Source organism: Mirounga leonina, unplaced genomic scaffold, assembly GCF_011800145.1.
Source record: "Mirounga leonina isolate KUSES-001 unplaced genomic scaffold, KU_Mleo_1.0 Mir_153, whole genome shotgun sequence".
In the NCBI taxonomy this organism is placed as follows: Eukaryota; Metazoa; Chordata; class Mammalia; order Carnivora; family Phocidae; genus Mirounga; species Mirounga leonina.
The window spans coordinates 4,818,234-4,842,733 of NW_023270387.1; the positions used below are offsets into that span (position 1 = coordinate 4,818,234).

General features: G+C 40.8%; 1 protein-coding gene across 1 annotated transcript in view; it reads right to left on the minus strand.

Moving 5' to 3' along the window:
- The window catches only part of CWF19L2 (CWF19 like cell cycle control factor 2), a 121,720-nt gene that overhangs the window by 27,763 nt on the left and 69,457 nt on the right, over positions 1-24,500 (minus strand). The window lies entirely within an intron of this gene.

The following is a 24,500-nucleotide window of genomic DNA, read 5'->3' on the forward strand; positions in this document are numbered from 1 at the left end:
GTAACAGACCAATGGAATAGAAGAGAGAGCTTAGAAATAAGCCCTCTCATATATGCTCAAAATATTCTCATCAAGGGTGCCAAGACCATTGAAAGGGGAAATGACAGTCTCTTAAACAAATGGTGCTGGGAAAACTGGATATTCACATGCAAAAAAAAAAAAAAAGTTGGACCCTTAATTTATACCATATATAAAAATTAACTCAAAACAGGTCACAGACCTAAACTTAAGAACTAAAACTCTAGGGCGCCTGGGTGGCTCAGTTGGTTAAGTGACTGCCTTCGGCTCAGGGCATGATCCTGGAGTCCCGGGATCGAGTCCTGCATCGGGCTCCCTGCTCGGTGGGGAGTCTGCTTCTCCCTCTGACCCTCCCCCCTCTCATGCTCTCTGTCTCTCTCATTCTCTCTGTCTCAGATAAATAAATAAAATCTTTAAAAAAAAAAAAAGAACTAAAACTCTCAAACTCTTGGGAAAAAATCATAGAGGAAAAGCCTCCTGACATTAAATTTGGTAATGATTTCTTGGTTATGACAACAAAAGCACAGACAACAAAGAAAAAACAGATAAGCTGAACTTCATCAAACTTATAAAAACCATTGCACCAAGGGACACTGTCAACAGAGTGAAAAGGCAACCCAGAGATTGGAGGAAATCTCTGCAAATCGTATATCCAAAATATATACCCAAAGTATATGAAGAACTTCTACAACTCAACAATAGCAAAAAAACAGAAAAATGAAAACCGAGCAACCTGATCCAAAATTAGGCAAAGGTTCTGAGCAGACATTTCCCCAAGGAAGGTCCACTAACGGCCAATCAGCACAGGAGAAACTGCAAATCAAAACTACAGTGAAGTTACTGCTTGAGGTTCACGAGACGGCTGGAATCCAATAGTCAGGTACTAACAAGTGTTGGCAAGGATGCGGAGAAATCAGAACCTTCACACACTGTTGGTGGGAATACGAGATGGTACAGTTTCTTTGGAAAACAGTCTGGTAGTTCCTCAAACAAATATAAACTAATAAATAAACAATTAAACATATGGATAACCGTATGACCCGATAATCCCACTTCCAGATATATACCTAAGAGAAATGAAAACACATGTCTAACAAAAACTTTACATAAATCTTCATAGCAGCATTATTATTCATAACAGCCAAAAGACAGACACAGTCCAAATGGCCATCGACTGATGAACAGATAGACAACATGTGTAAAATCTGTCCAACAGAGTATCAGGAGGCTACAAAACAGAAAGGAAGCGCTCACACCTGCTACGACAGGGACTGTAAAAACATCACGCTACACGCAAGACACCAGTCACAGAAAATCACGATACTATACATGAAATATCCAAATCCGGGAAGTCTGCAGAGACAGAAAATAGATCTGTGGCTGTTCAGGGTGGGGATGGAAGGGGGCTGAAAGGGTTAGTGGGTGACAGCTAAAGGCTACAGGGTTCCTTCGTGAGATGATAAGAATGTTCTAAAATCGACTGTGGCGATGGTTACACATGTCTGTAAATATGGTAAAAACCACTGAATTGTTTACTTTAAATGGGTGAATTGTAGGCCACATGAATCATATCTCAAGAAAGTTGTTAAATAAAAAATTAACATTGCCCAAAGAAAGGTCTGGCCCTTGCCTTCTGCCCTTAGAAGGAAATCTTGAAACCCCCGGAATGTCCTGCCTGTTAAGAGTGGCTCTGTTTAACAAACAAACAAAAAAAAGAGTGGCTCTGTTGTCCTGGGGGCCCTGGGTCACACCACAGAGTCTATGCTAACGATGTGATTTATGGTGCAGGCTTGGGCCACACGGCATCAGCTCCACCTCAGGTCATCCTCACAGGCAATAAACCATTTCTATAGGACCAAACCCCAACAAAAACCCTGCACGCTAAAGCTCGGGTGAGCTTCCCTAGTTGGCAATACTCTGAGTATCTTTCACACATCACTGCTGGGAGAAGTGAGTGCTGTCCACCACTCGCTGGGAGAGGACAAATGGAAACTTCACGCTTGGAACCTCCCAGGCTCAGTGCCATGCGCCTCTTCCCTTGGCTGACTTTCTATCTGTATTCCTGCACTGTAATAAACCTTAACTGTGAGTGTAACAGCTTTTGGTGAATTCCCCAAGGGTGGCCTTAGGGATCCCTGAACTTGCAGCTGGTGTCAGAAGTGCGGGTAGTCTTGGGGAGTCTAACACTCTGGGGATACAATAACCAAATACAACATATAAACCCTGGTCAGATCCTAGATCTCAAACAAACAAACAAACAAAAAAACTATAAAAATTTACATGTAGGTCATACATTCACATGTTTAAAGTAAACATATGGTTCTGCGTGGTACATAGGCCCCAGCCACAAGCGCACGGCTGCAGGACCCGGGCTCCACATTGGGATGGCCCAGAAGGACAGCGGTGGAAGGAAATCCCCCCAGTAAGAATTCTGAGCAGTGCACCTGTTGTTCGTTTTGCCTGGAAGGAGAGGCGGCCAGAGCTACAGGTCTAAACTGATTCGTGAACAATGGCTAATGGTTTGGTTGGATGGTCAGGGACTTAGACAGAACACAATCAGAGAATTAGCAGCTAGGAGGTCTGGGGAAGAGATATGGGGACGGATCTCTCCAAACTGATACAGGGCACGAAGACATCTGTGGTGCTGGTGAAACACTTACGGCACTAGCCCTGCTACCTTCGTCCAAATGAGGTTAGGAACAGGGTGGCCAGGTGGGGACAGAAATTATGTGGGGGCTCAGCCGCATGATCTTCCACTTATCAAAGCTGCTCTGGCCATAGCCATTGCTGAATACCCAACTGCCAACAAGAGAGACCACACTGAGCCCCTGATAGAGTAGCACTCCTTACGAGGATCAGCCAGCTCTCTGGGGACAGGTTGGGTACACGGACTGCTTCCGTCACGGAAGGAGAAGCACCCTGTTCTGACTGGAATAGACACCTACCCTGGATATGGATGGACTTCCTTCCTTGCATGCAATACTTTTGCCAAAACCACCATCTCTGGACTTCTGTCATCAAGGTATCACACACATTCCTCTGACCAAGGAAGCAATTTCACGGCAAACACAACGTGGCCATGGGTCCATGCCCACTGAATTCACAGGTCCGGGCCCACCGCACTCATCATGCAATGACGATCACCAGGCAATGGTCCAGCCCCATTTGATTTATCATGCTCCCCATCATCCTGAGGCAGCTAGCTGACCAGAACAGTAAGCTGGCCTTTTCTAGACTTCATGAGAAATGCTGGGTGCCACCTGCTGGGGCTAGGCCAATGTCCTTCAGGATGAACCGTGGGCTCTAAATCAACATCCAAACTGGGACACTCTCTCTCCCACTGGCAGGATTCACAGGTCTAGGAAGCTAGGGGAAAACAGCAGTGACCCATCTCATTATTACTGCGTCTGATACACTAGCAAAACTTCTGCGTCCCACCCCTGTGACTTTAGGCCCTACTGGTGTACAGGTCTTAGTCCTGAAGGGAGGAATCCTTCTTCCAAGGGACACAACAATGACTCACTGCACTTGACACGGAGACGGCCACCGGACTGCTCTGGCTCCTCAGTCCTTTAACTAAAGCAAAAGGCAAAGAAGGGGGTCCCTATGCTGGCTGGAGCGGCTGATTCTGACTAGGGCACACCGGGCTGGTGCCACCTAACACAGGCAAGGGGACGTGCAACTTGAATGTAGGATACCTTTTAGGGCACCTCTTAGTATTCTCATGGCCTAGGACTAAAGTCAGTGATAAATGACAACAACTCCAATTAAGGCAGGACCACCAGTAAATGAAGGTTCGGGTCCACCCCACCAGGCAAGGAACCATGAGCAGCAGCTACGGTGCTGCTGTGGGCAAAAGGCACATGGAGCGGGCAGCAAGGAAAGCAGTTACAAATGCCAGTTAAAGCCACAGAACCAGGTTCATGACAGTTACAATACCTCTTCACTACTTTGATACGAATACATATGTGGATATACATTTAAATATTAGCCAGAACTGTTTCTTCTCTTTCCCTCTCTCATCTCTTTACCATCTACCATCAACGTTAAAAGTAGCTGTATTCTCTCTGGGGAAAGGGTTAGCATGTTTTTGGTTCTAAGTGGGACAGCTGTGTTATGTTAGAAGCATGACTTCTTTGTTATTTTCTTTGGAAATTAAATACGTCTTAAGGAGACGTGCCAAGGTAAAAACACCCGGGTTGTGGTTACTGTCAATCCGACTACTCTGACAGACATTTACCAGACTTCCCTTTTCTGCGTGTTTCTGGTTAGGGTGGGCGAAGGGAGAAATTCTTACAGGAGACATGAAGTCGCACCATTTTAGAGCCTACACTGTCCACTTTCCTCTTACACAGCACAGTAGCCGGGTCTGCAACTGCCCCCCCCCCCCCCAACCACTCCATCTTCTCTCAGCTTCTCCGAGCTCTGGGTCAGATGTGGGGATTTAGCTCCTGGCCTGGTCTAAAGGACAGCCACACTACCAAGGTCAGAGGCAACAGGAATGGACATGTGTTTCCCGTCCAACCTGAGAGCTCCAGCTCGGTTCCAGCTTGTTCTTGCTCCCCCTCTCTTTACATTGCTTTTCCCTTCCCAAGTGCTTGCCTCTGGACTTAAAGACGCAAACACACAGCCTTAAAAAGACCGTTCACTGAGCTCCCACAATTGCATAAATTCAATCCCTGTAAGAAGCCTGTGTCTGCGTGCCTTTTATTAGTTCTGTTTCTCTGATTGAAAAGTGACTGATACAGATTAACCTTCTATAAATAGCAGTAACAAGCTGCTTTTGTTCAGAGGCTCTGCTTATACATTTCTTCAAGAATGTTCCAAGAATATTATTTTTTTGAATATTAACCACTGTGCAAAAACAGTATGTAACAGTATATGAAATTCAGACATTTCAAATGTCAAATGTGTAATATGGTGGTTGAAAGTTAATGTAATAATAAAATAAAACTACTCCTTTTCTGCTCAGTCCACTTTCTCTAATGACCAAATCCAACAGTATTATTTTAGTATAGTCCAATCTGAATGTAATCAACCATCTTCCTTCTCTGGTCTTACCCTCTGGCTGCCATGTTATAGAAAAGTCATTAAATTTTGCAATTGGCTTCACTGTGAACTCATAAGCTGAACTGGCTCGTCAACAAAATTTTTTAAACCTCCATTTTCCACCGTGACTATTTCAGAAGATCACCATCAAGCCGTGGACACGCCATCAATTTTCCTCTTCACTCTCAGCAGATGACCTCAAAAATCAGACAAGAACTTGCTCATCTTCCTACCACGAAACCTACAAACCCTCCAAGCAAATGCCTGGCTAGTACTTCTTCCGTCCTGCTACACTGGGAGGGCACATGTGCTTCCACATAAACCAGCCCTGCCGTCCACGCACTGGACCCCAAGCCCATTTCACATACTCCGGGTAGGCGGGCTCTGCAGTCTGCTTAACCATGGCACTCGTGGCTTCTTCCTCCCCTCCCTCACCATTAGTCTTTTTCTTACCCTCTCCAACAACTCTTCCAAATCAGAATGTAAGTATTTGAGCATGCCAAAGCTTCTTCTCTTTTAAACGTTCCTTTGGAACACCTATCACCTTCCATCAGAGTCAAAGCTAAACCTCTTAAATGAATTGTCAAGGGAAGAAAATAAAGAAGTCAGGATTTTATTAGAGAGTGATTAATGGTTGATAATAATGTGAGTGATGTCACATTATGACTGAGGTTTAGAATACAACCATTAATATAAACTGGTAGAATACGTTTTTCTGAACACCTAATTTCCAATCAGTTAAGGGTTTTCCATTTAAGTATAAAAACATTTCTTATTGCAGTCATTTTGAAAGGAAATTTCCCAAAGAGTATTATAAACTTTCCTGCCTTTTAAAACATAATATATGGAACTTAATTTAATCTTTTCCTGATAATACAGGACAATTACTGGGACAGTTAATATAATGTATCATAATTCACGAATAGCCCTCTGGAGGGCTGCTTGCTTCTCGGCTAGCTACATCAACCAAGACGTCCATGATTTTTTAGTTATTTCTCTCCATTTTTCCATCTCATTCTTTGCTCTCTATATTAAACTAGCTGTCAGTTCTCATTGCTATGAGCATTTCTTCTAATGGTAGTCTGTTTCCTCACTTGTAATTCGCTGCTTTTGTTATACTCCTGGTCTAAAACTGGATAACCAAGTACATTATAATTATATATAATACAAAAGTGGGACTCCAGAGACACCTTCTCTAGGTAATCAATAAATGGTTGTTAAATTTAGAGTAAAAATTAAAAAAACCTAGCCTATAATCTATAAACATCTAATTAGCATCAAGAGAAGAGACACAAAATGCCTTTTAAAACCAATGACAAATCACATAAAAAAGGATTCATATGCTTGTCTCATATTCTCTGATAAATGACATCCTAGCTGGAAGAAACTTTCTGAATCCTTTTTTTTCTACTACCAATTACCATTCATACATTGCATTATTAGGAATCTAAAATAGTCACAATAATTTGTTACAAGAAGAAAATAAGGATCCCGATTCTACACATCTTCAAAATTAATTTAAGGTCATTTAAAACCAAAAGACTAACAAGGAATTATTTTTCAAAGTGAAACTAAAGCTAATTGGTAAAGGCAAAAAAAGAACAAATGATGCATTAAGAAAAACAACATAAGGGCCCCTGGGTGGCTCAGTCTGTTAAGGATCCAATTTCAGCTCAAGTCATGATCTCAGGGTCCAGGGATTGCAGATCAGCGGGGAGTTGGCTTGAGATTCTCTCCCTCTCCCTCTGCCCCTCCCCCCACTCGTGCTCTCTCTCGCTCTCTCTCACAAATAAATAAAAATTTTTTTTTTTAAAAAAGACAACATAACTGAATGTGATTTCGGTCTTCACCATATATATTCATTCGTCCTATGTGAAGTACCACATTACCTACCTCTTTCACAATTAAAACCCTCTTAGTTCATAAAGAACCAATATTATTATCACCTAGCTTACTGAAAAGAACACTAATCTTGAAGTCTTAACTTTATGAAATGACTAGAAGTACCCTCATGTTTCAGTTATTCATATAACTGTCATGTACATACACAACAAAGTCAACACTCTTTTGATGCACTGCCTACTGATGATGGAATCATCCAGTTTCAGTTGAGAGAAAAATCTCAAATGAAATACATCCTACTACAGCAACTCAGCTGACAAACTCTATTCCTAAAAACTGCTCTCCTATTAAATCATGTACCACTGCAACACTAGAAGTCAGCAGCTAAATAGATAAGCAGAATGGATCATAGTTTATCTAACAAAGCCTCTTAGAAAAAAAAAAAAAAAAAAAAGACCAAGACTAGAAAAACCAATGGGATTCCATTAAACCACATTAAAATCTGATGAAGTAAAACAATAAATCATTCACTCCCAGATGATTTAAGTCCTTACCTTGATTTCTGACTTGTTGTCTTTATTCCTTAATTCTGAGAATTAAAGCTAACTTATTAGAGACTGAAGTTTTTGTGGGACAAGAATGAGTCATTCTAAGTGATTGTTTTTTCTTGGAGGAAGAAAATAAACATACACACAAATTATCATGCCCTAAGGAAAGAGAAGAAATCACTCATGCTGTTAAGAAAACCTCATCTTAAACACTGAAAATTAAAGTAGATATTTCTGTTGCCATAAGAAGCATTAGAGATTTGACCTATCAATAACCAAAATCCAGGACAGTTTTTAATTCCACATTCTCTTACTATCTAATAAAAATAAACTTTAATGTTAGCTTTGACAAACAACTGGCAGCATTTTTCATTAAAATATTTCCATGTCTAAAATATCAAGGAACATTTTAATTAAACCTTGTCATCCTTCTTTTGCTATACCGATAATTTAATATTAAACTACTAAGAAGCGCAGGAAATGTGCTTTGTTTCACTCTAGTCTGTAAAACACCTTTAAGAAGACTATTCAACAAGGTTTATTCTTTTTTTCTTTTTTACGATATCCACAATGCATAATTTTTACTTTACTTCTCCAGTGTTTCCACCTACAGCTCTATTAGGTCATGCATATTATGCCAGAAGGTATAAACATCCCGATCTCTCCCTTAAAGTCTTTGTTGGAAGAGGAACAATGGTAGGAATTACAGGCAGAACTCAAGATTATTCTCCAATATGGCATAAGCTTATGTGTAATTCTAGGTATTTGATATTCAAATTAAGGCATGGATTACAGACATGTTTATTTTTTTAGAAGATGCCATTAAAACTTCGTTATTTTTATTCAGTCAACTTAATAGTTATATTCTCATCATATTATCTTTTAAGCATTTGAGCTTCCAAAAATATCGTCTCTATTTTTGAAATTTAAAAACATATATATTTAATTCTTGATCCTGGGTACTACAAATTAGCGACACATTCCAGGAAACCTGTCCCAGCATTTGACTGTCCTGTGACCACAGCTCTTCCCTGACAGAACCTAAACGACAATTTCTCTGTGGCTCAGTGTTGGGCCCACTACGAGATTTTTTCAGATGTGGTCTCTACCAGAACAAAGTGAAGAACGTTGACGATAAATAGGCCAGCAATGTTAAGAGATGAAAGACTGTGCTTGTTTTTAAAATAATATTGTTGCAAAATCAAAACAACAGGCATTAATCTCTGAGAACAGAAAATATATGAATTTTCTATGCAACTTAGGATAGTAGTAAAAAAGAGATTTTGGCACTTAATTTCAAGCCTCAAGTATGGTATGTGATTCTAGACAATAAATATTTATTGGATGCTATAATCATGTACTAAAAATTGTAATAGTTAAGATACAAAAGTAAGCAAAAGCAAACATGATCCCAATAACATGGAATAATATGGGAAAGACAGACATTAACTAAAGGAATGTTCAATAAAAAAGTCAAATTAGAGTCGTGACGGCAATCTGAGATCCCAACAGAGGGGCTGACACAATCACAGAGGTGAAAAAGGCTTCCTTGAAAGAATAATGAGATACGTACGAACAGGAAGAGTCAAATGGGCAGAAGGGGGGAAGGTAGCAAAGCAGAGCAAAGGAAACATGGGCCACGAGCGGGAGGCGGGAGAAAGCACAGCACACTGGAGGGACTGGATAGAAGTCAGCAACAGCTGCAACAGAGGAAGCAAAGCGAGAGAGAGCAAAACTTGAGATAAGGCAGGAGAGGCAGAGACCAGACCATTCAAGGTCTTGTTAGACCCCGTTAAAGAATCTCACAACAACCAAAAGCCACCTGAAATGCTTTCACATCAAGGCCAGAGGATCAGACATACACTTGGGAAAAAAATCACTGTGGCTTCCATGAGGTAAAATTTAAAAAGAAATGGAAGAAGATTAGAAGGAATGCCAGCAATCCAGTTACGAGGCTATTTTCACAGACCGAGTAAGAAATGATCGTAGCGTCACTGGGACTGCAGAGAAGGAGACTCATTAGGACTGAGGGGAGAACAAGACCGGTAACAGATCTGATGTGGAAAATGAGGGGAGCAGAGGTACTGCTGATGACTCCTCGCTTTCTGACCTAGGCGATAGATAGTGGTACTATGTACTGATAAAGGGGAAAAAATGAACCGGGTTTAGGAAAGGGGTATGTGCTCATAAGCAAGCTATGGAGTATCTCTGGAGCATCAGTTCTTGTTTACTAGAAAGCGTTAATAATGCCAGTGCTGTCAGATAATTCCAAGCATCACTGAATGCAGAGGGCCTAACACAGAGCAGGTCGTCACAAAATAGGGATTACTGTTATTCCCTCCCAGATTCTCCCGGAGCAGGGCTCTCAACTGGGGACGACTTTTTCACCGGGGGACATGTGGCAATGTCTGGAGACATTTTTGGTTGTCCAAACACGGGGTGGGTGTGGATGCTACTGGAATCTACTAGGTAGAGGTCAGGGATGCTGCTCAACATTCTACCAGAGACAGTCCTCCCACAACAGTTAGCCAACCCAAAATGTCAACAGTACCAGCGAGGCTGAGAAACCCTGGTCCAGAGGGATCACGATTACATCACTGCAGCAAGAGAAGTTCTTCTGGATTCATTAACGGTAACCACTGTCCACCAGAATTGGGAGTTAAATGGGATTATTACTTAGATTCTGTTTAATCAAGCAAATAGTTTCCAAAGTCAAGCCTAGAAACTGAAGATGTTAGCGAATTGATCAACTAAATACTAAGTGTATAAAAATGTTAAATGTTTCTAACCATGAAAACTAGTTTGCTTTGCTATTTTGATGTTTTAGGGGAAAAAAAAACCTAAACTATAAAAAATAGCATCTTATAAAAAAATCAGATACTCAGAAAAATTCCATCAAAACTAAAAACTAAAAGCTTTTTTTAGCAACATTATGTAAAAACAATGGTTTGCAACAAATCTATTTAATTAGGATTGCATTAGGACACAGATTATCAACAAGAAACAGACTACAGTCTAATTCTTACAAGGCATTTCAAGTTTTATGACAAATCTGTAATCAAAATTTTGATCAAAACTGCGAAATTACCCTTCAAACTCCAGCCCCTCAGATTCATTGGAAAAAGATAAATTAACTGATGAAATATAAATTTCATATAATTTTAGACTCTATTTAATGGATAAAGTACTGACCCAGTATACCCAATGGCCAACAATTTGAAGTTAATAGGTCAAAATCTGGGAGAATTGCCTACAGGTGTCATAAAATCTCACCGTGGTCAAACTAGGACCTGACCACAACGAGATACCACCTCACACCCACCGGGATGGCTGCTACTAAAAAACAAATGAACAACAACAACAAAAAGACAGAAAATAATAGGTGAGAATGTGGAGAAACTGGGGCCCTTGTGCACCGCTGCTGGGAATGTAAAATGGTGTAGCCCCTATGGACAACAGTTTGGTGGTTCCTCAGAAAGTCTGACGAAGAGTTAACATATGGTCCAGCAACTCCACATCCAGATATATCCCCGGAAGAACTGAAAGCAGGGACTCAAAAGATACTTGTACACATGTTCATAGCTGCATTACTCACACTAGCCAAAAGGTGGAAACAACCCAGATATGCACCAACAGATGAATAGTTTTCTTTTTTCATTTTTTAGAAGGTTTTATTCATTACTTATTTGAGAAAATGAGAGAGCACAGCAGGGGGAGGGGCGGGGGGGGGGGAGCAGACTTGCCACTATGCGGGGATCGATCCAGGACCCCGGGATCATGACCTGAGCTGAAGGCTGACGCTTAACCGCCTGAGCCACCCAGGCACCCGGAAGAGATTTCTTTTTTAAAGTGGTCTATACATATAATGGAATTCCATTCCAGCCTTAACAAGGAATGGAATTCTGATACAAGCTACAACGTGGACAAACCTTTAAAACATTTTATGCTAAGCAAAGTAAGCCAGACACAAAAGGAAGAAGAGTGTGTGATTCCAGTTATATGAGGTACCTAGAACAGGCACATTGATAGAGACAGAAACAGAACAGAGGTTACCAGGGGCTGATGGAGATACAGGTGTGGGAAAGGGAGTTAGTCTCACGGGTACAGGGCTTCTGCTTAGAATGATGGAGAAGTTCTGGAAATGGATGATGGTGATATGTGTGCAACAGTGTGAATGTATTTAATGTCACTGAATTGTTCACCTGAAATGGCTACAGTGTTAAATTTTATGGTATGTATATTTTACTGTTAAAAAAAGAAATGGGACTTGAACCAAAGAAAGCCGAATAAATTACTTCTTTGGTGCTCCCACCCAGAAAACAAAACAAAACAGACCAATTTTGTTAAGCAGCATGGACTGGACTCAACCCTACATCTTTCAGAAAAATGCACAAACTATGTACGTCAACATTTATTCAGTTACATGCCAAAACAAAATATCACTTCTATCATTTCATGATGCCCAAATTCCAAATTTTCTGTAGAGGATGTCACAGGACGATATACAACATTTCACACTCCTGGATTAGCCTTGTGCAAAGCTACTTTCACCCCATATCAATTAAAGTCTAAGAGGATGGAAGCAGCTACCCCCAGCACAAAACAACAGGTCCTGCAATGAGGCGGCAATCTAGACATTCCTCACCTTCTTCTGATCAGGCCTTTAACAAAGCTGTCACCTAGTTCTCAAGATTCATTATTACTACAACAGCTTACTGAACACCTTTTAAAAAGGATTTTAAGTTCTACTGTATATTATGGAAATACGTACTTTATATTTTAAGACCACCTCCATCCAAAAAGGTATCAAGCCTGCAATGTCACAAATTCAGAAAAAAATAAAATTATCAATAGAAACACAAGCATCTTCTATTAGACAATAAAATCATTTTGTTTTCTTACAATATAAGGTAAAACCCTAATTACTGAGTCTGTCTCTGTTCTCTTCTCATGTACCTTCCATTTCCTTCCCCTCCAGTCCATTTTTAATACACTATCAGAATAAAAAGGATAAAATTACTGCCCACGGTGCTAACAAAATTAATGAGGAAAGATGTACAGAGATCTCATGAAGACGTGCCTAAGTTTATGTTGCCAAGGAAACACTGACGTCTTAGATTTTAAATGGAAAAGTTTATATTTAAAGAATGTTGGAGTCAATAGGATGTATTTTAAGAAAGAGCAAAGCACACACCACTTACTCACAAATGCCAATAAATGACACATGGAAACTGTACAGAGACAATTAAATTTAGGCAACAACCAACAACTATCCACTAACTGGAGTCATTGAAAGGCCATACTGTTTCGTGAAAAAAAAGCCGGACTGGGAGCTGGACACCGAGACTTGCGGTGCTAGCCATCTGCGACTCATCGGCTTGCAAAGTCAGACAAGTCGCTAAGGCCGGCAACGGACAAGTCGCTAAGGCCTGCGACGGCGATTTAATTCTCTTAGCGTCCTAGGTGCCTCTTCAGTAACATGTGAAAGGATAGCAAGATTAGGAAAGTCCCTCCCCAGAATCACATACCCTTTGGTTCTATGATTTTGAAGGAAGAAACTTCCAAAAAGGAAGTTACTACGTACCTACTGTCTTCTAATACACGGTAATAAATACACTACCATCCACACTCTCTATATACAGTACAACAGATGCACATGCCCTTTGTCAGAATTTGTGATTGTTCCTTTTTTTCATTAATTATGTAGTAAATACTCAGGAAACTAAAAAACAGAGAAAGCATTAAAAAAAAAACCCTAACAACCATAAATGCCCTATCTAAACACAAAAACGTAATCAAGTTTATAATTGGCTCAAGATACCTTTCTTAATCTGGTTATAAGAAAGAGATACTCCTAAAGATCTAGTGGTAAATTACAAAAGAGAGTAAACATAATCTGAATTTCAGAATTATAAAAAAAGGATGGACAGTAAAAAAACAAATAAATATGCAATAGGGTAGGACTGAACACTGACCAGAAGTAGTATCAAACTTGCTGTCCAACCTGAAATACCTTCTGTCTTCCCAATTTAGGTTATGACACCCTGGTATTTCTTTCAAAAGACTTTCCACTTGTGTTTCACAGTAATTTACACATCTGTAATTACTAAATTCATGTCTCATGATTTACTGAATGCTTCTTTTTCCTCACTAGCCTATGAGCTCCCTAAAGGCAAGAATAGTTTCTTCCTAATGTGCAGTGTATCCCCAATAGGACACTCCACACAATGAATGCCATCAATTAGCATCTGTAGATGAATAAGCAAATAAACAGGATCTTGACCTATACCAACCATTCCTGAAGGGTTACTTCTCCCAGGGCCTTTAAAGATCCATTTTCAGGATAACTACTAAGTATGGAAAGTACCCAAATTCAAAGAGTGTTGCCACGAAAATATATATCATTTAGGGATCCTAGATCAGTGACTGACAAACCATGGCCCGTAAGCCAAATCAGGCCAGCCACCTGTTTTTATAAATAAAGTTTTGCTGGAACAGAACTGTATCATTCATTTCTGTATTGCCTACAGCTGCTTCCTGGGCTGGGACAGCAGAGCTGGGAGTTACAACAGAAAGATGAAAATATTTACTATCTGGTCCTATACAGAAAAAAAATTGGCCAATCTCTACTAATGCCTTTCAACTAATAAAAGAAGAAACACATGAGCTTTTGTGTCTCTTGATGAAAAGAAGAGTAGTTCTATTTTTAATTTTTTGAGGATCCTCCATACTGATTTCCACAGTGGCTGCACCAATTCACATTCCCAACCACAGTGCACCCAGGCTCCTTTCTCTCCACATCCTCACCAACATTCATTTTCTCCTCTTTTCTTTTTTTCTTAATTTTTTATTTAAATTCCACTTAGTTAACATACAGTATAATATTAGTTTCAGGTTAGGATTTAGTGATTCATTACTTACATACAACACCCAGGACCCATCACGACCTGTATCTCTTCTCTTTTCAATAACAGACATTCCAACAGGTGTAAGATGGTATCTCATTGTGGTTTTGATTTGCATTTTCCTGATGATGAGTGATGCTGAACATCCTTTCGTGTACCTCTCAGATATTTAAATGTTGTCTTTAGAAAAATTTTGTCTATTCAAGTCCTCTGTCCATTTTAAATTGTATTGTTTGGTTTTTGCCTACTGAGTTGTATGAGCTTATATTTTGGGTATCAATCCTTATCAGAGAAAAGGTTTGCAAATACTATCTCCCATTCTATAGGCTGCCTTTTCATTTCGTTGTTCCTTTTGCTCTGCAGAAGCTTTTCAGCTTTTTAGTTTGATGTAGTTCCATTTGATTTGTTGTTGTTGCTTGTGCTGTTGGTTTGTCACATCTGAAAAAATCATTGCCAAGACCTTATGTCATGGAGCTTCCCCCCCCTTTTTTTAATGGTTTGAGTCTTAACAGTTAAGTCCTTAATCCATTTCAAGTTAATTTTTGTGAAAAGTGCAAAAGAGACGTCCAATTTCATTCTTTTGCATGTTGACATCAGTTTTCTTAGCATCATTTGTTGAAGAGAATATCCTTTCCCCACTGAGTATTCTTGGCTCCCTTGTCAAATACAAGTTGACCGTATCACGGGAGAGTTTATTTCTAGGCTCTCAATTCTGTTCCATTGGTCTGTGTCTCTTTTTACGTCAGTGCCATACTGTTTTAATTACTATTGCTTTTAATATAGTTTGAAATCAGGGAGTGCCTCCAACTTTCTACTTTCTCAAAATTGCTTTGGCTACTTGGGGTCTTCTATGGCTGCATACAAATCTTAGATTGTTTTTACAAGTTCTATGGAAAATGGCAATGGACTTTTGATAGAGGGTACACTAAATCTATAGATGGTTTTGGGCAGTACGGAAAATTTAACATTAACCACTCCAATCCACGCACATGAGTTATCTTTCTATTTATTTCTGTCTTCAATTTCTTCCATCAATGTCTTATAGTTTTCACTGCACAGATCTTTTACCTCCTTGGTTAAATTTATTCCCAAGGATATTGCTCTTCATGCTACTGTAAACAAAACGGTTTTATTTCTTTTTCAGATAGTTCATTGTTAGTTTATACAAATGCAACTGACTTTTGTATGCTGATGTTGTATCCTGAAATTTTACTGAATTGTTTATTAGTTATAACAGTTTTTTGGTGGAGTCCTTCGGATTTTTTAAATACATGATCACATCATCAGTGTGAGAAAACTTTAATTCCTCCTCTTCTCTTCGGATACCTTTTACTTCTTTTTCTTGCCTAACTATTCTGGCTAGGACTGCCATTACCATGTCAGCACAGAAGTGCTGAGCATGAGCACCCTTGTCTTATTCCTCCTGATCTTGGAAAATTTCCCACTTTTCACTGTTAAGTACGATGCTGGCTGTGGGTTTCTCATATATGATCTTTATTAGGTGGAGGTATGTTCCTTCTATACCCAATTTCTTGAGAGTTTTTATCATGAAAGAATGCTGAAATCTGTAAAATGCTTTTTGTGATAGTTCGCTATTAGTGTATAAAAACACAACTGATTTTGTATGTTGATTTTATATTCTAAAACTTTATTGATTTTGTTGATTAGTGTAACACATTTTTGGTAGAATCTTTGGGGTTTTCTCTATATAATATCATGTCATCTGCAAATACAGACAATTTTACTTCTTCCTTTTCTTTCTGATCCTGGACTTTTCTTTGCTGGGAGGTTTTTGATTGCTGAATCAATCTCCTTACTTATTACTGACCTGTTCAGATTTTCTTTTTCTTCGGCATTCAGACAAGGCAGGTTGCTTATTCCTAGGAATTTATCCATATCATCTAGGTCGTCCAATTTGCTGGTATATAACTGTTTATAGCAGTATTTATCATCTGCTATATTTCTGTGGTATCAGCTGAAATGTCTCCTCTTTCATTTATAATTTTATTTGAGTCTTCTCTCTTTTTTCTTGGTAAATCTAGCTAACAGTTTATCAATCTGTTTATCTTTTCAAAAAACCCAACTCTTAGTTTCCTTGATTTTTGTGTTTCTATTCTCTATTTCATTTATTTCTGCTCTGATCTCTGTTATCACCTTCCTTTCTTCTTTTAGTTCCTTGAGGTGTAAAAGCTAAGTTGTTTATTTCTGATATTTATTTTTTCTAACTATAGATGTTTAGCACTATAAACTCCCTTCTTAGCACTTTTTGCTGCATCCCGTACGTTGTGGTATGTTCTGTTTAGACTATCACTTGTTTCGATGTATTTTTTTATTTCCCTTTTGATATCTCTTTGACCCATGCCTTGTTCAGGAGTGCTACGGTTCATTTTCACATATTTGTGAATTTTCTAGTTTTCCTCTTGTTACTGATTTCTAGTTTAACAGTACTGTGGTCTCAAAAGGTATTTGGCATGAGTTCCGTATTTTTCAATTTGGTAAGACTAAATTTTTGTGATTGAACAACATATGCTCCATCCTGGAAAGCGCTCCATGTGTGCTTGAGAAGAACACCTATTCTGTTGCTGTTGGATGAAACATTCTGTATATGTCAGTGTGGTCCATTTAGTCTAAAGTGTACTTCAAGTCCAGTAAGTTTTCTTGTTGCTTTTTTTGTCTGGATGATCTGTTCACGGACGAAAGTGAGGTACTGAATGGAGCCCTGTAGTATTAGTGTGTACTGCTGTCTGTCACTCGCTTCAGATGTGTTTTATTTGCTTGACATATTCAGGTGCTCTGAGATGGGGTGCATGTATATTTACAGTTATTATTTCCTCTTGATGAGTTGACTCCTCTACCATTAGATAATGACCTTTCTTGTCTCTAGTTACAGTTCTTGACTTTAAGTCTATTTTGTCTGATGTAAGTATAGCTACCCCTGCTTCTTTCAGTTCCCATTTGCATGGAGTATTTTTTCCCATACCTTCACTTTGAACCTATCTGGGTGGGGCAGCATATAGTTGGGTCTGGTTCCTTATCCATTCAGCCACTCTATGACTTCTTATGGGAGCATTTAACCTATTACATTTATAGTAATTGATGGGTAAGAGCTTAGTATGATCACCTTGTGAATGGGTTTTGGATGTTTGGCAGTTCCTTTTTCCTTTCTTCTGCTCTTGCTCTCTCCCTTTGTGAGTGGATGATTTTCCACAGTGGAATACTTTGGTTCCCTTCTTCTTTTCCAGTACAGGCTTCGGTTCATGGTTACTCATAGGTTTACTGGAAACATCTTATAGGTATAAGTCCATTTTAAACTGATAACAACTTCTATCTCAAAGAAAAACTCTACACTTTTATTCCCACAACCCCCATAATTTGTTTTTGATGTCACACTTTACTCTTTATATTGTGTATCTACTGACAAATTATTGTAGCTATCGCTATTTTTAACACTTTTGTCCTTCAACTTTTACACTAGAGTTAAGTGGTTAACACACCACCAGATGACAGTAGTAAAGTATTCTGAATCTGACTATATTCTTTTTTTTTTTTTAAAGATTTTATTTATTTATTTGAGAGAGAGAGTGAGAGACAGAGAGCACGAGAGGGAAGAGGGTCAGAGGGAGAAGCAGACCCCCCGCTGAGCAGGGAGCCCGATGCGGGACTCGATCCCAGGACTCCAGGATCGTGACCTGAGCCGAAGGCAGCCGCTTAACCAACTGAGCCACCCAGGCGCCCTGAATCTGACTATATTCTTATCTTTCCTAGTCTGTTGGAAATTTTCCTATGTTTTCATGTCACTAATTAGCAGCCTTTCCTATAAGCAGGTCTAGTGGAGACAAACTCCCTCAGGTTTTATTTGTTTAGGAAACTTTATCTTGCCATCATTTCTGAAGGACAACTTTACTGGGTAAAATATTCTTGGTTGGCAGTTTCTTCCTTTCAGTACTTTTAACTTATCATCCCATTCTCTCCTGACCTGAAAGGTCTCTGCTGAGAATCTTTTTCTTTTTTTTGCTTTTAGGTTTTATTATATTGCATCTTGGAAAAGATCATTTTCAATTGAAATTTTGGGGTGACCTATTAGCTTCACAAATTTAGATGTCCAAATCTCTCCCCAGGTTTGGGAAGTTCTCAATCATTATCTCTTTAAATAAGCTTTCTCTCCCTTACTATTTCTGTCTTCTCCTTTGGGACTCTAATGATGCACAGATTATTTTTGTTAATGGTGTCCCATAAGATCCATAGGCTCTCTTCATTCCTTTTCAATCTTTTTCTTTTTGCTTCTCTGACTGGATGATTTCAAATGATTTTTCTTTGAGCTCATGGATTCTTCCTTCTGTTTGGTCTAGTCTGCTGGTGAAGCTCTTTATTGAATTTTTTAGTTCACTCATTGTAGTCTTCAGCTACAAACTGCGGCTTGATTTTTGTGTTCTGTTTCTTTGTGGAACTTCCATTTTTTCCTGTATTGTTTTCCTGATATCATTAAATTACTTATCAGTGTTCTCAGAGTTCTCTGAGCATCTTTAAGGTAATTATTTTGAATTCTTCATCAGGTAATACCTGTATCTTCTTTTCTTTGGGGCTGGTTACTAGATAGTTATCTATTCCTTTGTTGGAGTCACGTTGCCCTCATTATTTATGATCCCTGTAACCTTGTGTAGATGTGTGTGCATTTGAAGAAGCTGTCCCCTCTTCCAGACTTCATGGACTCCAGTAAGAGAAAATGTCCACCTGCACATGGGGGCATGCGGGAGCATGCGGTGATCTCCAGTCTACAGGTGCAGGGTGCCAAGTGTGAGGGTATGGGGTGGCAACGAGTCTGAGGGAGTGCGGTGGCTCGTTGGCTCTAGTCACTAGGGTCCACGACCTCAACAACTGTGTGATCCCTGGCAAGTGCTGGGGGTCCCCAGAGGCTGCAGGGGCTGTTGGGGTCCTCAGCAGCAGATGAGGGCCAGGGGCTAGGAAAGAAGTCGCCAGAGCGACTTGTGGGGGCCGTTGCAAGTGTCTGTGTCATGGCTGCAATCCTACATGCAGTGATGGGGGCAGGGCAGACAGCAAGGGCTAGGGTTAACTACAGGTGCATGGCTCTTGGCAGCTGGGTTCTGCCGTGGCTGCTGGCAGCAGATGCCAGTGATGGGGACTGAGGAGGATGTGTGCAAGTGCACAGCTGGTGGGCCAGCTGCAGGGGAGCAGAGTGACACAGGGCTGTGACAGAAGGCAGTGCCCGATCCAGGCCCAGAAGCAACCGCAGGGACCCAGGCCGTAGTCACACTCTCCTATAGTGACAGTGTCTCCTGGGCATGGGCACGGCAGTGGAGGCTCGTGACGGGTGCCAGGTTGGCCGTGGGCAAGTACGCACCTAAAGGGGTTAACCGCCCACATGCACTTGGTGGTGGGGTCAGCCACAGGGGTCTAAGCTCCAGAGCTTACTCACACAGCTGCAGAGGCCTGGGCGAGCTGCTGGTGTAGTTCCCAGGCTCCAAGGGGAGTTGACTGTGGGTGGGGCAGGGAGCAGGAAGGGACTGAGACAGCCGAATGTGACTATCCGTGGAGTTAAAGCTGGTAAAACCTGCGAGCTTTCTGCAGCAGCCGTGCTGACCATTCGCTGCTCTCTTCAGTGGTAAACGCTGCTGGTCTGTCTGCAGAGCAGACCACTGGGAACCATGACCACTCCACAGCGTGGCTGTTACTGGTGGCCCCTACTTTTCTTCCTGGTTACTAGCTGTCTCTACATCTCAGCTTTGCTGGTCTCTGGGTGCAATGAAACTGAAGTAGGGCTTTCATGTGGGGCCACGAAATGCGAGGGAAGCTGCCCATGTGCCCTGCACTTCTCTTCCCTGCAAGAGGAACCCTTTCTAGCTGGGAAGCTGAGCAATGCCAGCTTGGGGACAGGAGAATCCAAAAACGAAGCTGTCCTCTTTCCCTTTGTGAGCAGTCATTCTCAAGGTTTGCTTTGTTCCACTATGCTTTGAAGTTTCTTAAGTAGACTCTAGAGCTCTCTTTAGTCATGGTTAGCTACCTAATTGTTGTTTCCTGTGAAGGGATGAAGGCTGAGGTCTATTACTCTGCCATTTTGGTGACATCCCACTGGTAAATTTTTATAATATCTATTATAATGTTCTACCTTGGTAAACCTGAATTTTAAAAAACTCAAAGATTTTCAATGTTTAGGGATCACAAGCTTTGCCAAATCAGTTAATACTAAAAACAACCCTATACAACACAAATATTACTGAAAGATCTTACAATACACAGAGCAAAAGAAAAACATAAGCAAGCGCCACCATTTGCACCCTTAAAGCAATAAATCATGGTGGTGAAATATGAAAAATACAAAATGTCATGATCACTGTATCACGATTCAATAAAACTCAGTCTCTATCCAAACACAGTAGAAGAAAAATACACAAACACCCTGACATGTGTAATTTTAAATTTATAACCGTAAACCTCAAATGGACCTTCAGTGCTGCCTGAAAGTCCTACTTTATTTCACTCACTGGTTCTCTCAAAAACCATTCCACATTTTCTTCTCAAACCTCTAACACCCCTTCTTCACCATCACTCTAGCAGATAACCCTAGTCTTTTCACTAAACAAAGAGAAGCAAAAAGAAGAGAACTGGTTCATGTGTCTACCACCACGCTTACAAACCTCCTCACCTCTTAAAGACTCTCTCCTCCTGCCATGATGACGGGTGGCACCCAGCTTCTCTGGAAGGCCAGCCCCTCCCGGGCTGTCCTCACACTCACTCTTGAACCCATGATAATCACGCTTTCCTCCCTACCAGACCGAGGAAACCACACCTAAGAGAGTCGCCAGAAATCTCCACAATGCCAAATCTAATGGTCACTTGTCCATCTTCAGAGATCGTATGTAGCCTCTCAAAAGCCACTGGCACTTCCTGTCTTCTCTCGCTTCTGAAACTCCACACCCTCGGTCTTCCTGCTGCCTCACTGGCTGCACTTTCTCAGCCTCATCTGTTGAACCCTTTCTGTCCCCTTCCAGACAGTGCTCAAGAGCTCAGTCTTCAGACCCACATCATTAATAATTTTTTAAGTCCCACGGCTTTAAATACATTTATTTTTTAAAGATTTTTTGTTTATTCATTTGAGAGAGAGAGCACAAGCAGGGGGAGGGGGAGAGGGAGAAGCAGGCTTCCTGCTGAGCAGTGAGCCTGACGCAGGGCTCCATCCCAGGACCCTGGGATCATGACCTGAGCCGAGGGCAGACGCTTAACCGACTGAGCCACCCAGCCGCCCCTAAATACATTTAAATGTTAACAGCATCCAAATCTATATGACAGAGCCAACATCCACCAGAGCCTGATGACAGTCACTCCATGCCACCACGTGAATGTTTAACAGGCATTTCATATTTCACACATCCGTAACAGTATTCTTGATCTCCAACCTCCAGTGAAATGTGTTCCTTGCAAGGTTTTCTATTTCAATCAATAACATCAGAATTGCCCCAAATCCTACCACTTCTCAGCAGTTTCCCACCCTAATCCAAGGCTCTATATGAATTAATGCAATAACCTCCTAAAGTGATCTCCCGATTTCCACTCCTGCCTCTCTACATTACCTTCTCAAAAGAGCTGCCAGAAAAATCCTTTCTAAAATAAACCAGCAGGTTCCAATCTGGCATTTAAAGAGCTGAGAAGTTGCCACTCTGTCCCAACAAGTACAAAGCAGAACAGCATGAAAAATCAACAACTCCTCTTAGATCTCTCAGGAAAGGGATGACCCCAAAATCAGGGAGACAGTCAGGTGGGTACAGAGAACCGCAATTTATCTGTGCAGGAAGCAGTGGTCCCGTAGGAATCAGTGCTGGGCAGGAAAACCTAACCTGTAACTGACATAGTGCCGGAGGCTCAGTGTGGACAGAGGGACAAGTCTGAAAGTGAAATACTCTGGGGAACCAGGTCCTAGGGAAAGCCCCCATAATTCGGTGAGTTTGACCTCTAGGTGCTCAACCAGGTCCTCAGAGCAAAGATCAGAAGAAGCAGCATTTTGACAGACAGCAGAGCGTTCTGTTCTTCTTAACAAGGTCAGCCCTCAGGACAAACTGTCTTACCAGAGCTTCACCCACAGGGGTTTTACCACAGCCCAGCCCACCGGAAGCAAGGGACACACAGCACTGTAGCCCCCTCCAGCCATCCCTTCCCCGCAAGGCAGGGAAGAAAACCAGAAGCACTGGTGAAGTTCACAGGCCCGGGAGCATCGGCTCACCAACAACAGATGGACAACGTAAGCAGAGATGGAAATCCTAAGCACGAGGAAGAACTTCAAGAGACCAAAAACACGACAACAGAAATGAAGAGTGCTTCTGATGGGCTTATGAGCAGACCGGACATGGCTGAGAAAGGAAGCTCGGAGTCTGAAGATGACAAGAGAACCTCCCACAATCAGAAAGCAGAGAGAACAGAGACTGAAGAAAACAGAACGGGATATCCGAGAATTGTGGGACAATTACAGAACATAAACCAGATCATGACACTGTCTAGTCCAAACCTTCAAAATCACTTACAATGCCCATCGCTTACACAAAGCCACAAGCTCCCACACCGTGGCCTGTAAGACCTTACAAGATTTGAGTCCTGCTATGTCTCCCACCTCTTCTTCTACTCCCCTGTTCCTTTCTCCTTTTCCCAGTCTCACTTGTCAGCCTGTTGTCTTCTCCTGCTCTTCGAGCTCAGCTCTGCTTCAGATCCTCTGCATTTGCTGTTTCTTCCGCGTGAATATTCTCTCCGGGACACTCACATGGACCACTCCCTGACTCTGTCCACAGGCTGCAGAAACATCACCTCCACAGAGAGGCCATCCTTCAACACTCTACTGAAACACCAGCCTACCTCCTTCCATTTTGCTTTACTTCCTACAGCAATATTTTCTATTTTGTATAATATTTATGTTATATAATACTTTACATCATGCATTTGTTCATTTTCTGTCTCATCCACCAGAAATATGAGCGCCTTGAGGGGAGGAACTTTGACTTGATCGGTTCCCTGCTCACAGCACCAAGAATGGTTATCTACCTAGCACAAATGAGGTGTTCAGTAAACAAGTGAAGCAATAAATGACTACTACAATTTATAACAAGGTTTTATCTTGTGTATCAACCTGAATTGACTATGCTCAGATTACTAAAACTAAATAATTCAGAGTTGCACATAAAATGGTTGTCCTGTTTCTGAAAAGAAAACTTTCAAAAAATATGACCTTCCTTCTGCATTGAATTTCCAGACCCTAGGAGACTTCTAGTCTTTCCTTCCAAATAAAGAGAAGTAAAATGATCCTATGGGTTAAATTCAAGATCCCATACAATTCTTGGTGATAGGAAGAATAATCATTTCTATTTAAACCCAAGTTTGTTTTACTCCTCCCAACACACACATACACACAGACACATTGCTTATCTTTATTCTAGTTTTCATGAAGTAAAATTTTTCACCAGGCAGTATATTCACAGAGTTTGGGAAAAAAAAGTCTAAAAATGTATACAGTAAAAAATCTTGCCCCTGTACATCATATACCGAGTTCAAACTCCCACCACCAAAAAGTAACCACGGATATCCCAAAGCAGGCATGGGCAAATTATTCTAACTATTTCAGCTTTGTGGAGTGTACGGTCTCCATCACAACTATTCAACTCAACTGTTGTAGGGTGAAAACAACCTTAGACAACAGGTAAACAAATGTGGACAGCTGTGTTCTGGGAAAGCTTGGCCTGCAAATCCAGACAGCGAGCTGAAACTCCAGCATAGTCAAACCTGTTACACAGCTGAGTTCAAATAGGTCTCTTTCAAAAGAAACTCAGTGGTAGTGTTTGGAAGGCACTGCAACCAAGAATGCTATTTAAAACAAAAACTAATCCTACTAACCATAATGATGTACTAACATACATTTTCACATAAATATGAAATATAAATACAAAGTGTTCATATAAATAGATTTAAGATTATTCCAAGATGTCTCCTCCGTAATCTATAATATGTTACTTCAAATACACTCCTTGTGATATAATTATGAAGAACTGAAGGAACATTAAGACAAAATACACCGGTCATCTAACTCTGGCCCAAAACTTTCCCTTAAATGGTAGATCAAATACACAATTAACATTGTCATGGT